Source organism: Palaemon carinicauda, unplaced genomic scaffold (genome assembly GCF_036898095.1).
Source record: "Palaemon carinicauda isolate YSFRI2023 unplaced genomic scaffold, ASM3689809v2 scaffold2, whole genome shotgun sequence".
Taxonomy (NCBI): domain Eukaryota; kingdom Metazoa; phylum Arthropoda; class Malacostraca; order Decapoda; family Palaemonidae; genus Palaemon; species Palaemon carinicauda.
In genome coordinates this window covers 89555-105463 of record NW_027169589.1, presented here as the reverse complement: position 1 = coordinate 105463, position 15909 = coordinate 89555, and the positions used below count along the sequence as shown (strand labels likewise).

The 15909-nt window shown below is 42.8% G+C and overlaps 1 protein-coding gene across 3 annotated transcripts in view; it reads right to left on the bottom strand.

The window, feature by feature from the left end:
• The window catches only part of LOC137635934 (uncharacterized), a 98980-nt gene that overhangs the window by 71759 nt on the left and 11312 nt on the right, over positions 1 to 15909 (bottom strand). Inside the window, exon 2 of one of the 3 annotated variants that reach the window (XM_068368384.1) lies at positions 3903 to 3979. The exons of the other annotated variants lie outside the window; for them this stretch is intronic. The gene's annotated coding sequence lies outside the window, so the exon portion shown is untranslated. The remainder of the gene's footprint in view (positions 1 to 3902; positions 3980 to 15909) is intronic. 3 annotated transcript variants of the gene reach the window in all.

Sequence of the window (15909 nt, the reverse complement as noted above, 5' to 3'; positions counted from 1 at the left end):
CTGATGCGAGCAGATCAACAGTCGGAGAACCCCACAAAGTCAAGACCTTGGTAGGCTATTAGGTGATTCAAAGACCATTTGGTACATATCTGAGATGCCCTGCTCAGACTGCGGTAAGCACATTCCTCTAGCCTGGAATTAAGAGGGCTGATAGCAGTACCGAGCGGACTTTGGGCCATCTCAGTATTTCTACTGCTAGATGGGATGGGGCTGCAAACAAGATCCTTCTTGCTTATTGATGTCAGCCACTACTGTGGTGTTGTCGATCATTGCCACCATTAAGTGGCCTGCCAGGAACTGATAGGACTGTTGAAGGACCAGAAAGACGGCCTTTATCTCTAAAAGATTTATGTAAAGGTACTTTTTGGACTCTGGCCAGAGGCTTGAGGTCGTGTGGAGCAGCAGGTTTGAATCCTGAGGCGACTGTTGGAAACTAGACGGGCCCGGGATGATAGGTGTCCGAGGAGACATGGCCACTTCTGGGCTGGGAGTTCTTCTCGTCTTGAGAAAAGATCTTGCGGCCTTTCTCAGCCTCGTTATTCTGTCTTTGATGGGAAGGTTTTGTGGAGATTGGTGTCTAAAATCATTCCTAGGTATACCAGTCTTCTGAGTGGGAAGTAGGGAAGACATCTTAAGTTTACCATGATCGCCAGATCTTGGCAAAACCTCAGAAGTTTGTCTCGGTGCTGAAGAAGGGTTACCACTGAGTCTGCTAGGATTAGCCAGTCGTCCAGATAATGGAGGAGACGGATGCCGATCCTGTGAACCCAGGATGATACAAGGGCGAACCCTCTGGTGAAGACTTGGGGTGCTGTAGAAAGACCGAAGTACACTGCCCTCAACTGGTATTACCTGTTGTCTAGACTGAATCTCCAATACTTTCTTGTGTATGGATGGTTTGGGATCTGGAAGTATGGGTTCTTTAGGTCCAGTGCGTACATGAAGACCAGTGGTCATACCGCTTGTCCAACCTTCTCAAACATGGTGTGGAAATCGGCCCAATGGGCCGGGCTCCTTTGCGGATCCCTTTGCAGAAATGGCCTGCTTCTTTGCGGATCTCTTTGCATAGGAGCTCGTTGACACTTGTGCTCGGCATACTGGCAATTGATAACCGGGTGGTTAGAGCAAGTTTCAACAATCGGAGTGTTAAGGTAATGATCAGTGAATGGCGACCGGCGACCTGGCAATCGGAGATTGGAGCACTAGCTGGTGAGCTAACAATAGCTGACTATCAGGGATCGGCGATCGGCTAGCTGGTGAGCTAACAATACCGGACTATCATGGATCGGCGATCGGCAAGCTAGCGATCAGGAAGCTAACGATTGGCTTTCGGTGAGCTGGATATCAACAATCAGCGAGACTAGAGGTCGACGACTGGAGAAAGATGAACTAGCAATAGGCGATCTACTGATCAGCGATTGGCAAGCTAGCGATCAGCAGGCTGATGATTGGCTATCGGTTGGAAATCGGCGATTGGCAAGCAAATGAACGTAGATCAGCATGCTAGCAATCGGCGAGACTAGCGGTCAACAATAGGAGGAAGACGAGCCAGCAATCGGTGATCTGGCGACCAACGAGCTAGCGATCAGTAACCGGCGATCTAGTGATCAGCAAGCAGACGATTAACCATTGGTGAAAGACGAGCTAGTGATTTGAGATTGGAGATTGGAGAGCTAACGATTGGCGATCGTTGAGCTAGCGATCGGCGAGACTGGAGCTAGCAGAAAGACGAAATGCAGTAGGTCGAACAGCTGGTCGCAAACAGCTGAACGATGATCTGAAGACCGGATGTGCCCTTTAGAAAGATAAACATCCTTAGGAAAGACTCACGAACAAGACCTCAACAGTGTATCATGAACCAGGGTTTATTGACAAGTAGGCGCACGATGAGCTAGCAATCGGCAATCTGCAATCTGGCAAATGGCAGGCTGGTTCAATCAGCGATCTAGCGATCAGTGATCGCCAGGAAATCGGCAAACTGACGATTGCTACCGGGTGGTTGGTGATCAGCGATTAGCGAGACTGGAGATAGACAACCTGCAATAGATCGGAACAGCTGGTCGGCGAAAAGCCGAAAGATGATCTGGAGACAGAATGTGCCCTTTGGAAGGGCAAGCATCCCCGGGAGAGGCTTGTGAACGAGACCTCAACAGTGCATCAGGAACCAAGGTTCGTTGACGAGCAGGCGATGGGGTCAAAAACCACGGTTACGAACCCCCAAAGGAGCACGAGAATCAGCAAGCTGATCAGCAACAGCAAGCCTCTGAAGAGGAGTCTCTTTAAGTGGCCTCTCGCGAATGAGAGGAAACACACGCAAGAGAGACTAGCCACGGACTTTACCCCGGCCCCGACAGAGGAGTCGACTCAGCAAGGGGGGTAGCGTAGTCTTAGGCGAATGACGATGAAGAGGATGAAGGGAAGTTCTCCCTCGGAAGGAAAAGTAGTCCAAACCCTGGAGGCAGACCTCCAAGCAGCACTCTTTGCTTCCCATAAACAAGCCTTATTTAAGTTGAAGATCTGCATAGAGCGCTGCATAAGAAAACGTACTTGAAGCTAGTTCCTCGAAGACGGTGAGCTGATCAGGAGCTGCCACAGGGGCAGAAGGACAGGAAAGTGATTGCGCAGTGACAGCAGATTCCCCAGGCATGAACGGCATTGCTCTTCTACGTTGGGTATATTAGTCGAACAAAGAAGAACGGCAACAATAACGGAGGAAACATAAAATAAATTATGCAAAAAAAGGTGTCCACCAAGGGAACAGACATAAAATAAGGACTGCGCACTCCCTTCCCTGGCCGACATAGACGGGAGAAGGATAGGAGCAGCGAAAACTGTAACCAAACAAGAATTACAATAAATTAATTCAGCTAAGAATATTCATTTCTCGGGAGAACCACTTGACACTCCGGCTGGAAGGCGGTTTCCGCGGAGACGAAGCTGAAGAGTTAAATTACAACAGTTATAATTTTACTTAATTAATGAAGAAAACCATTTGGAATCACAACCTACCCTGCGAACGGGAAAGGTGATACACCCTAAGAGTGTACCGCCGGCCGCTCACGAGTGAGCAACGAACACCTTTAGAAAGAGCAAGTCTGAAGTCAAGCTCCGAAAGGTCCGAACTTCCTTTCCCCAGCATATTCTACTAAGAACACATAAAGGGAAAGCGACAATAACAGCTGAAAAGAGGAGTATCCAAACGATGACAATTCCCCTGAGGCGTCGGCAAAGTTACACGGAAGGCCATCGGCCAACGGATGACCGATGTCCAAGGGACGAAGGTCGGAAGAGAAAGTTCTCCGTCCTTGAGACCCTGTCGTTCTACGCTGTCACACACACAGCACAAACACTGTAAAGTAAACTTACAACATATATACAAAAACATTAAGAATGTTTTCATATATATAAAAGAAAAATATAAATTAAAAAGACAAAGATTAATGGCAGTCAAAAATAAGCGAGGAGGAAGAGCGGTAACAACCACTCTCTCTCCGAGCCAAAAGCAAAAGTGAGGTTAATCACAGGTGTGTGGAGTGAGAGGGACTAACCCCGCTAACTAGCAGGATGGGTAGTTAACCCTCGCTAAATTTCAATGGCTCATCCTTTCAGCTTCGCTGAAAGTAATACCCCTAATAAATAGTGTAGGTTTGTATTCCAGTTACGGAACAAATGGTGAGGGTGGGTGGCAAGAGAGGTATCAAGCAGTAAAAAAAAAACTTGGCAAAATAATGAAATGTGGCCCACAACAATCAATCAGATACCGTTCTGTTATTTTTCTATGATCTTTTTAAAGCTCTATCATTGTTTTCACCATGACCGTTGGTGCTTCTTTTCTTCCCTAGTCTTAAGCACAACGATGATATAATTCAATAAAAAAGGATAAAAAGCAAGACCATATTTACTTGTTAAAATCTGACGAACAAGGAATTTTATGAATTCTGAAGTGGACAAATACCAAGGTATGGCTACCACTGGCTTCCTGGTGGGATCAAAGAAAAGCACTGGTTAATATCACTCGAATGACATCCTCTCACTTGAAATACCAAAACAAATTATGTGTTCATGATTCATTGACAAATCTCCACCTACTACCTACTATGTACTGTATTATAGATTATCTATTTTCCCCTTGGGTTAGTCATAAATCCACTCTTATGACCTCATTATTCATCCTCCTGACTTTAGAAGCATACAGCAGAATGAATGTTGGTTAAGGGGTGCGACTCAGCCCTCTTGAAACAATGTTATTTATTGGGTTACTTCAAACTCCTACTATTTTCTTATTTATAGACCAATTTCTTTCATTTAAAAATCATTGGAAAGAGAATTTTACATTCTAAAAGATGCACATAGGAAAATTTCATATTCCCTTTTTTTATATATAACATTTCATCAAAGTATAGAAATCACTTTTAATGACGGCCATGTTTCATATACTGTAGAAGTTTTGCAGTGAGTGAATCAGTTGTAAATTATAAAATTCTATATTTTTCATATTCAAATGATAAAAGTCAGTTATTAAAAAAGTTGGATATTTTATCAAAAAATATCAAACCTTGATATATACAGAAGGTCTTGATAAATATGAGTATTCAGTTTATTGGCAATTTAACTCCCTATCTTTTTGCATTTGAATGATAAGAATTGGTCGACATTAAAAAACGTTACAGTAATTTTTCTCTGAAAATTTCAGATATTGGACGAGAGAGAGAGAGAGAGAGAGAGAGAGAGAGAGAGAGAGAGAGAGAGAGAGAGAGAGAGAGAGAGAGAGAGAGAGAGAGATATATATATATATATATATCAGCAAAGTAATCTGGGTCATCTTCAACCTTCCTTCTCTTCAATTTTATTTTTTGTTCCGAGCCTTTACTTTTCAAAGCCTCCATGGAATGCATCTTTCTCTCTTCATCTTGGTTTATGTTTTATATTTGAAGTAGTTGAGATACTACAGCTAGAGAGTTATGGGGTCCTTTGACTGGCCAGACAGTACTACATTGAATCCCTCTCTCTGGTTATGGTTCACTTTCACTTTGCCTACACATAAACTGAATAGTCTGGCATAATCTTTACAGATTCTCCTGTCCTCATACAACTGACAACACTGATTATCAAACAATTCTTATTCACCCAAATGGTTAATTACTGTACTCTAATTGTTCAATGGCTACTTTCCTCTTATTAAGGGTAGAAGAGACTCATTAGCTATGGTAAGCAGCTCTTCTAGGAGAAGGACACTCCAAAATCAAACCATCGTTCTCTAGTCTTGGATAGTGCCATAGCCTCTGTACCATGGTCCTCCACTGTCTTGGGTTAGAGTTCTCTTGCTTGAGGGTACACTCAGGCACACTATTCTATTAGGTTTCTCTTTCTCTTGTTTTGTTAAAGTTTTTATAGTTTATATAGGAAATATTGATTTAGATGATGTTACTGTTCTTAAAATATTTCATTTTCCTTGTTTCCTTTCCTCACTGAGCTATTTTCCCTGTTGGGGACCCTGGGCTTATAGCATTCCTGCTTTTCCAACTAGGGTTGTAGCTTAGCAAGTAATAATAATAATAATAATAATAATAATAATAATCCTGAATTCCATCCCAAGACATTTAATACTCATATACTAAGCTCATGTTATGTTCTGAAAATTTTTTATGCTCATCAAAGCACTTGGAGCTACAGGTTTTTTCATAATCACACACAAACTTTACAACTTACTACACTACAACAGTGGTAATCCCATAATCCTCTTCCAGTTTCATGTCTAGTTTTCCCAAGAAACCTGTCATTGTACATAACCCAGTATTATAAAAAATCTAATTGAGGATATTAACCCTTTTACCCCCAAAGGACGTACTGGTACGTTTCACAAAACCCATCCCTTTACCCCCATGGACGTACCGGTACGTCCTTGCAAAAAACTGCTATTTATATTTTTTTTTTTTGCATATTTTGATAATTTTTTCAGAAATCTCAGGCATTTTCTACGAGAATGAGACCAACCTGACCTCTCTATGACGAAAATTAAGGCTGTTAGAGCAATTTAAAAAAAATATACTGTACTGCAAAATGTGCTGGGGAAAAAATAACCCCTTGGGGGTTAAGGGTTGGAACTTTCCAAAGAGCCTGGGGGTAAAAGTGTTAACATCTAATATTATAAACAAGAACATGATGGATTATGATTTAATTTTTTTCCCTTTATCACACTTAACTTGTTCAATAATACTTTTTTCCAAGGCATTCTCAGCACTGCTTTCGAAATCAACAGTTCAAAATCACTTGACACGGCATCAAAATAGGCAATTGATTAGTACTACAGATAGCAGGATCAGCAAATATGCTTGTGAGGTGAATCATTTCTTGGCATCTCTTGGGACGGGGGAGACATCATGATCCACAAACAGAGTTTTATGCAATTTTTATTTATTTTTTTGCAACACGACCTTCTTTGCACTCTAGGCATTTTGCAAAATAAATAAAACACCAAACTATGATTAAACAAGCAAAACCCTGATGCCTTGACACTAATGACTAGCCTGGCATAATACTCTCATTTATTTACATTAGATTAGCAAGCAAAATATGTTCTCATCAGCTTCTTCTGGGCAAATTTTATGGTTTTGGCCTATTTAGTCTCATCAGCTTCTTCTGGGAAAATTTTATGGTTTTATTTAGTTATCATTTCTGACACTTTATGCCTCTTTCAGCATAATATAATAATAAAAATGACAAATTTGGAGGAAATTTATATTTTTCCTAACAATACAAACCTATAACTATTTAATAGGGATTATCTTTTGGCATATGCTGGAAGACTAACCATTAGGATTTTTATGCGAGGTGGCAATCACCCAACTGCTAGTTAGTAGGGGTGGAGAGGGGTAGTCGGTTTCCGCTCTCACTCACACCAATGAAACCGAGTCACTTTTTGATTGTAAGCCGGACTTAGGGGGACAGGTGATAGTGGGATAATTTGTATAAATAGCTACAGGTATGTATCGTTAGGAAAAATTACTTCAAAATTTGACACTTGTTCTGACACTACAAACCTTACGCTATTTAATAGGGATGACTTGCTTATTAGGAGGGTAGAAGTCCAACCACTGGCTCGGCCATTGCCCCAGGTTATTTCATACACGGGTTTGATCTGTAACTAGGAAAAAACCTTGACACCTCACTAAAACTCTGTGCAATGCACGGATAGCGGCCTGAGCAACATGTGTGCATGAGAGAAAGTAGCAATGTGTCTCGCTAGGTAAGACTATTTCGACCTAAAAATAGGAATGTTAATATTATACATAGATATTTCCCAATACCCACCTCGCAGGAGAATTGGGGATGTAGACAAGAATGAAATCTATACTAGGTTACACAAGGGATATGGTTATTACCTGCAAATAGGTGAAGCCAGCATGCAGAGGACCCGTGGTGCTATTCCCCAAGAGAGGGGACAATGAAAGAAAGAGCCAGTCTTTCTTACAAATTCATCCCACACTAATCTCGGGTAACCTATTCCCTCAACTATCTGCTATTAGTCTATCAAGGAGCCTGAGGCATTCTAAACCACTTGTTGCGCAGCCACCACAGGACCAATGAAGAGTCTCCATGTTCCTGTGGGTCACGTCTTCCAGGTAGTGGGCAGTGAAGGTTGTTTTGATGCTCCCACACGCCTGCCTGTAGTACCCGTGCCACAGAGTAGATATGTTTGAACAACAGGGACGTACTCATGCTCCTGATATCATGAGCTCTAGGTCTATGAGCGTGATCAATGAGCCTGCAAATCGAAACCGAGATAGTGTTCTTTGTGACCGTCCTCTTGACCTTCCCCGTGCTGAACTGACACTCGGGGACGAGCTACTACAGTGCACTTAAGGTAATACCTCAAACTCCTCACTGTGCAAAGTACCAGTTAATATGGATCATTGGTTACAGAATGAAGACTCCCAATCCAGAAGGACCCGAATCTAGGATCAGCTACTCCCGGATTTTGAGTCTTAGCAATAAACTAGGAGACGATGCTGAGTATCACCTTCCCCACTACCATTGAATGGGCATAGAATAGACCATGAAGTTCACTAACTCTCTTTGTTGAAGCCTGCGAGTCCAAGATGACACTAGGCCGAACACTCTCGTGAAGACCCGAAGTGCTATGGAAAGCAGAAACACAGCACTTTGAACTCGTATTACCTATTCTCATGTATGATCCGAGGATACAGTACTTCTTTGAAGACGGATGGATTGGGATCTGGAAGTACAGTCAAGCCTCGTTTTTCGCGAGTTAGGTTACAGACACAGGCGCGATGAGCGAATTTTCGCGAATAAATACTACACCAGGGTAGGCTAACTCCTAACCTAAAAAGTCACTGACCATTGCCCCGAGCGGGTGCCCGAGCTGATGATTAGCACTGTAAATACTGCCTAATATTGTTTTAATTTGGTTTCTAAAACAGTTTATAACCATACGTACATTGTACAGTACATTTGCACACATGTACACTACGTACTGAACACAGTAAGGTTACGGTACAGTATTGTGCTCAGATAAAGTTTACAGAGTCGTCATCATCCCCTTACTGTTCTGTATAATAAAGGTTGTTCCTATCTAGTAATACTGTACTGTAACCTAATACTCACTGATACTGTACTGTCGTCGGTGCCCACTCATGTCCGAGTATTGGGTTCTGTCGTTAGCCATCAGCCTCCTATCTATGGGGTGGGTGTTTATGCCTGATGTGGCTGTTAAGTCCTACTCTGTGGTGAGATGAAGAAGGGTGGAGGAAATGACAGAATGCCAGTAGCTGGGTATATTGTTTTGGGTGGTCATGGCTTTGCAACGGCCACGCACACACACTTGGCCCACACCGTTTTCACCGCGGCTCAAGACATATGAGACAGGCGGCTTCTCAGATGTTGGTTGCATCGGGCTGCCGGGTTCTTGTTATGTCAAGGCCCGCCTTGTTGCCTGCCCGACAGGCATTGCCCTCTTCCCCCGGCGCTTGGAAGCTCCGCCGTTGGAGTCTTGTTTGGTTTGATTTTGGATTTTTCCTTCTCCTAGCCTTTGCCTATCTTAAATAAAGGAGAAGGCCTATAGGGGTCCAGTCTCGGTCTGGTCTCTCAGAACTGGTCTTAGCGGTATGGTTGAGCCTGCCAGGGTGGATAAACTACCCCACCGCCATTGCCCAGCCCATCATTGAGACACTCAAGCCCCTCTACTGCAGCAGTAATAATATTACAGTACAGCTTAACTGTACTTACCGTAAGTGTTCTGTGTTTTCGTTCAAGACGTAGCGTACGCCGCTACTCTGGAAGCATGACGCAACTTCTTATGTGTTGTCTCTTGCACAGTATGTTATCTATGCTTTCTTAAACAGAAATACAGCTTATTCTATAAATTATAGACATAAATATCTTGATGATAATTGTTTCTTTTAAATAAATAAACAAAAACTGTAGACACAATCTCTCTCTCTCTTTTACTGAGTCACCACAGAGCTAAAAACTTTAAAATATCGTGCATCGGGAACATCATTGAAACTCCGGTTAATGTTATGCGATTCAACTCACAGTACTGTACAAATAAATAAAATATGAGAGAAGCATTTCAAATAAAACTATTGAAATTAGTACTGTATGCTAAATGGAAAATGATAGATCAAGTAATAATTGTTTCTTTCATAAATATGATATATCCTTTGGTAGCATGCCTTAATAATAAGGGAGTTATTTGATCCGAAAATTGAAGTTGACGACGGACTAGGCAGGGTTGATCAGCTGATTTGAATGTAAACAATTCATAAGATTATAATTCGATATGTTTTTAATTATAAATAAAATACTAAAATGTGAATATTACATGCATTATTATTGGATACAATTAAGTGAAAACACCAGGGAGAACAGGGAGAGAGAAGGACGAAACGATACGACAAAGGGAGCGATACATGTTGACACGAGACGGGGAGGCGGTAGCCAATCCATGGACGACAGTTCCTTCTTGCACATCCCCTCTGCCAAATCTACGGTAATTCAAATAAATCCAGCGAAATCAAGGAATTTGGGAAATGCAAGGAATGAAAAATAAGAATGGGAATAGGTGGAATGAGAGATAAAAAAGGAGTTTAGAATGGTTAACCCTTTTACCCCCCCCATAAAGTTAAATTTTGAGCACATTTTGCTATATATTTTTTTTAAATTGCTCTAACAGCCTTAATTTTTGTCATGGAGAGGTCAGGTTGGTCTCATTCTTTTGGAAAATGCCTGAAGTTTCACATAAAGTTATCAAAGACATGCAAAAATATGTAAATAACAGTTTTGCAAGAACGTACCGGTACGTCTTTTGGGGGCGAAAGGGTTAATAGGATGAAAATGACGGATGAATGCTAGAAAAGATTGATTGATTGATTTAAAGTTTTCTGGCATCCTGACATCTAAGGTTGCTAGAAAAGAGATGAATGAAATAACAAAATATAGAGAAAATTAACAGTGTTGGAATGATACGTTGTAGATGTGTGTGTGTGTGAGAGAGCAATGTAAATGTACAAAAGGGATTTGGGAAGGGATTGCAAAGAGGATTAAGGATATAATAAGTGACGGACAATAATAATGTGAAAAAGATATCATACTAATATGCATGATAGGTTATATCAGTGGGGTTATTCTGTGAAAGTGAATGGTCATATCAGTGGGATAATGTCGTGAAAGTGAATACCTTTATAGGTTGACGACAGACTACCTACACAGGGTTGATCAGCTCATCTGAATGCAAACAATGCATGAGATTATGATTAGCCATGTTTTTAATTATAAATACAATACTAAAATGCGAATATTACATGCATTATTATTGGATACAGTTAAGTGAAACACCAGTTTAATCAAAATTCGGTTTATTTCAAATTTAGCTGTAATTTTCTACCAAAGTATATAGATACACAATGTACAGAGAAAGCTAGGATCAGCTGGGTGAAGAGATAGGTAGTGGCGCACAGCGCTCCCAGTGTAAAGGACAGTGCGCTAATTGAAATCATTTCCCGGTTTGAATTTTATCACGATTTTTATGAGAATTTTTATTTAACCCTTTTACCCCAAAGGACGTACTGGTATGTTTCACAAAAGCCATCCCTTTACCCCCATGGACGTACCGGTACGTCCTTATTGATAATTTTTGTGAGAAAATTCAAGCATTTTCCAAGAGAATGAGACCAACCTGACCTCTCTGACAAAAATTAATGCTTTTAGAGCAATTTAGAAAAAATATACTGCAAAATGTACTGGGAAAAAAATAACCCCCTGGGGGTTAAGGGTTGGAAATTTCCAAATAGCCTGGGGGTAAAAGGGTTAAAAGGTATTGCATTGTTCTTGGCCATTCAAATGCTGCTGGCAACTATTAGAAATGAAATTTTCAATGTTGGGTAAACAATCATCACAAAGAATTTTTCTTTTCCTACCTTGGACGGGAGAAACCGAAACAACGAAGCAAGAACCGGCGATTAAGGAGATCCGACTGTACTGTATAATAACAGTAAAAGAAAATACTAACTTACCAAGATAAAACAGTTCAATTTTATAAAAGAAAATAGATTATTTCCAAGGAAAATTTTTCCTATTAGTGTACTATTTCAGACATTCCTGTGACGTCATCACAGTGAAAAATATTGTTGTAAAGTCGAACAGTCATAAGTAGCATATGTCGTAAGTCGGCGACTGACTGTAAAGAATTCAGTTGACAAAACAAACTACTCGGGAGAACCACTCAACCCTACGGCTGGAGGGGGGTTCCCCGAGGGGGAGCGGACAAGCTAAAAGGTCATGCGCACCCTCCACTGGCGAGAATGGCCGTGGGACCAACATCCCATGAAGGAGAGTGGCATCGAAGCTGAAAAGCTAATTTACAAAGTAATTATTTCAACTTAATTAATGAAGAAAACTATTTGGAATTGCACCCTAACCTGCGAATGGGATGGTGTTCCCTCACAGAGGATCTGGCAGCCGCCCACTTGCGTTGTCAATGAGAAAGAGCAAGACCGAAGTCAAGCCCTTAGAAGGACGCAAGCAGACTCCCTCTAAGAATACATGGGGGGTTGACATTAACATCCGAATGGAAGAGTATCAAAACGATGACGACTCCCTTGCGCCAGCGACCGAGTCATTTAGGTAGGCCCCAGCCTACGGGTTGTCCGTCATTCAAGGAGGAGATAGTAAGCAAAGGTTCCCCATCCTTGAGAGCCTGCCGCACTATGCTGTCACACAAACAGCAACATTTACTGTAAAAAAAAAAGCTTCATATATAAAAACATTAAAAAGAGTTTTCATATATATAAATGAACACAGAAGATTAAGAAAAATTAAGTGAGGAGAGAGACAATGCCTCTCTTCCCGAACCAAAATTAAAGTGAGGTTCACAGCCCAGGTGTGTGAGTGAGAGGGGTAGTTACTAACCCCCCTCTAACTACCGAGTGGGGGGTTAACCCTCGCTAAAAGTGTAATGGCTCGTCTTTCAGCTTCGCCAAAAGAAATACACTTACAAATAGCGTTGGTTTGAATTTTAGTTATGGAACAAGTAAAAATTAGAAAGTCTACAATATTTCCAGCCAGAGAGAACGTCCGTTCCCACTGACAGCTGATAACTTGGTGAGTTGTCTGTGAGCCACCTGGGGAGGGGGTTGCCTCCCCACTATTGGCAGATAACTGTCTGTCCATTAACCTCATTATAAGTTTTTAATTGCCACATTCATTGCTTTGCTGTTATTGTTCTCCTATGTCTAGGACAATGGTTAGCATTTGTGTTGGAACGAACTGTAATACAATCGTACAATGTACCTTAAAATGACAAATTCAGAGGTAATTTGTATTTTTCCTAACAATACAAACCATAGCTATTTATAGGGGTATTATGAGCATTAGAATTTAGCAAAGGTTAATTATCCATCACGCTAGTTAGTGGGGGGGCGGGGGGGCGGTGTAGCTTGCTACCCCTCTCACCCACACACCTGTGATTGTGCTTAACTTTGCTTGGAGGTAGGACTTCTACGGGGGACAGGGTTGGCGGGCAAGTATGTATAAATAGCCAAAATTTGTATAGTTAGGAAAAATACAAATTACCTCCATATCTGTCATTTGTTCCATAACTGGAATACAAACCAATGCTATTTATAGGGGTGACTCACCCAGTAGGAGGGTAGCCGTCCCTGCCAATCTGGCTTTTTGGCCTTACCCGGGGTACTCCCTATTGTGTGAGATAGTGCACAAGTAAAGAGACCCTAAGTTCTCGCTAAACCTGCTAAGCATGGCCTGCAGCCTACGCAAGCTGTGTATGATGAGAAACTAGCAAGGTGACTGTCTGGGTAAAGGTCATTCTGAATCTTGGAGAGAATAACCGAGGAGACTGAGACATCCCCAATACCACCTCGCCTGGGTATGGGGAGGCAACAGTATTGGGACAATACTAGGTTACACAAGGGGAGCAATGGTTTACCTGCAGAGGTTTGAGGTCAGCTTGAGCAGAGGACCCAGGATGCTGATTTCCCCAAGATAAGGGAGGATGAAGAAAGAAAAAGAGCCAGACCTTCCTTTTCATTCACTCAAACTATAACCTGGGTAACCAATGCCCTCAGCCTTCCGCTACTTGTCCAATAAGGAGCTTGAGGTATTAAACCTGCTGTTGTGCAGCCACCACAGGACCGATAGAAAATGTATCGAGGTTCCTGTGTGTCACGTCTTGCAGGTATTGGGCGGTGAACGTAGTTTGGTGTTTCCACACGCTCACTTGCAATACCTGCATCACAGTGTAGTTCTTCTTGAAGGCCAGAGACATAGCTACGCCCCTGGCATCATGGGCTTTGGGACGAAGTGCTGGAGGAGGATCGGGATTCAAAGCAAGGTCAATGACCCTGCAAATCCATGCGGACATTGTGTTTTTCGTGATCCTTCTTTTGTTTCTGCCCGTGCTGATGATCTGTGAGGGTGCTCTGGGGCTAGCTGCTGCTGTTCTCTTGAGGTAGCGCCTCACACATCTTACTGGGCATAGTAACAGATGATTTGGGTCGTCAGTTACAGAGAGGAGACTCATTATCCGAAAGCAGTCGAATCTAGGATCCGAAACCCTGGATTCCGAGTCTTGGCAACAAACTCAGGGACGAAGCTGAAGCTTGCCTCTCCCCATCGTCTTGAATGGGCTTCATGAAATGAAAGACCATGAAGTTCGCTAAATCGTTTGGCTGAGGCCATGGCAAGCAGGAACACCGTCTTCCAGGTTAAAGGCAATCTGTTGCCTGTCGTAATGGTTCGTACAGGGATCCTCCTAGCGACTAAAGAACTGAAACCATGTTCCATAGGGGAGGCCTCATTTCTGACTGAGGACAGGTAAGTTCATAACTTCGTATGGGGAGGGAAATTTTAAAGATGAGGAAATCCCCATTCCTTTCAATTTAAAGGCGAGACTCAAGGTTGAACGATAGCCTTTAACCGCTGAAACCGAAAGACGCATTCCTTCCCTCAATACACGAGGAATTCTACTATTGCTGGAATAGTGGTGTTGAGTGGATTGAGACCCCTTCCACGGCACCAACCACAAAGGACGTTCCACTTCGCCTTGTAGAGTGAAGCTGATGACTTTCGCAGCGATCCAGATATCCCTTTCACGACATGTTGCGAAAAACCTCTCTGAGTGAGGAGATGTTGGATAGTCTCCAGACGTGAAGGTGTAGCGAAGCTACTGCCTGGTGGTAAATGTTGACACGTGGTTGTCCGAGTAGATTGTGTCGTGGAGAATGTTCTCTTGGCAGCTCCGTAGGAGCAGCAGGAGGTCAGAGTACCATTCTGCGTGATGCTATGATCCTCTTCTTGATCAGATTGTCGGCAAGCACATTCCTCTTGCCGGGAATGAAGCGAGCTGATAGTCAGCCCAAGTGAACTTCCGCCCATCTCAGTATCTCTACTACTAGATGGGAAAGGGCTGCGAAAAAAGTACCACCACCGAGTGACCTGTCAGGAACTGGTGAAACTCTTGAAGGGCTAGATTTACAGACATCATCTCTAGGAGATTTATATGAAGGTACTTTTTGAACTCTATCCAAAGGACTGAGGCCGAGTGGTGCAGCACGTGGGACCCTACCCCCTTCTTTTGATGTGTCCGAAAACCGCAACAAAGCGGGTGGGAGGAAGAGAAGATCGATGCCCTTCAGGAGATTCTCGTCTGCCAACCACCATCTGAGGTTCGTCCTTTCTTCTGGTCCTATAGGGATCAGAGAGTCCGGGGAATCGAAGGCCTGATTCCAATTGGACTCCAGGCGCCACTGGAGAGATTGAATCCTGAGGCGGCTGTTGGGAACTAAACGGGCCAAGGACGATAAGTGTCTGAGGAGACATAGCCCGTTCTGGGCTGGGAGATCTAAACCCTCTGAGAACAGATCTCGTGACCTTCCTCAGCCTTGGTATCCTGTTGTCCGATGGGAAGGCTCATGTAGTTTGGAATCTAATGTCATGCCCAAGTATACCAGTCTTTGAGTGGGAAGCAGGAATGACTTCTCGAGGTTTACCATGATCACCCGATCTTAGCAAAGCCTCTGAATTCTGTCTCAGTGCTTAAAAAGGGTTGCCACCGAGTCTGCATAGGATCGGCTAGTCATCCAGGCGACGAAGGAGACGAATGCCGAGCTTGTGGTCTCAGGATGACACCTGGCCGAACACTCTTGTGAAAACCTGAGGTGCTGTGGAAAGGCCGAAGCACAGCACGCTAAACTAGTATATTTTGTCGTCAATGTTGAATCTTAGATACTTCCTCGACAACAGAAGGACTGGGATCTGGAAGTATGTGTCCTTTAGATCTCTTGTACCCATGAAGTCCTGTGGCCTTATCGCTTGACTGACCGTGTCTACCGTCTCCATGCTGAACAAAGTCTGTTCGACAAACTTGTTCAG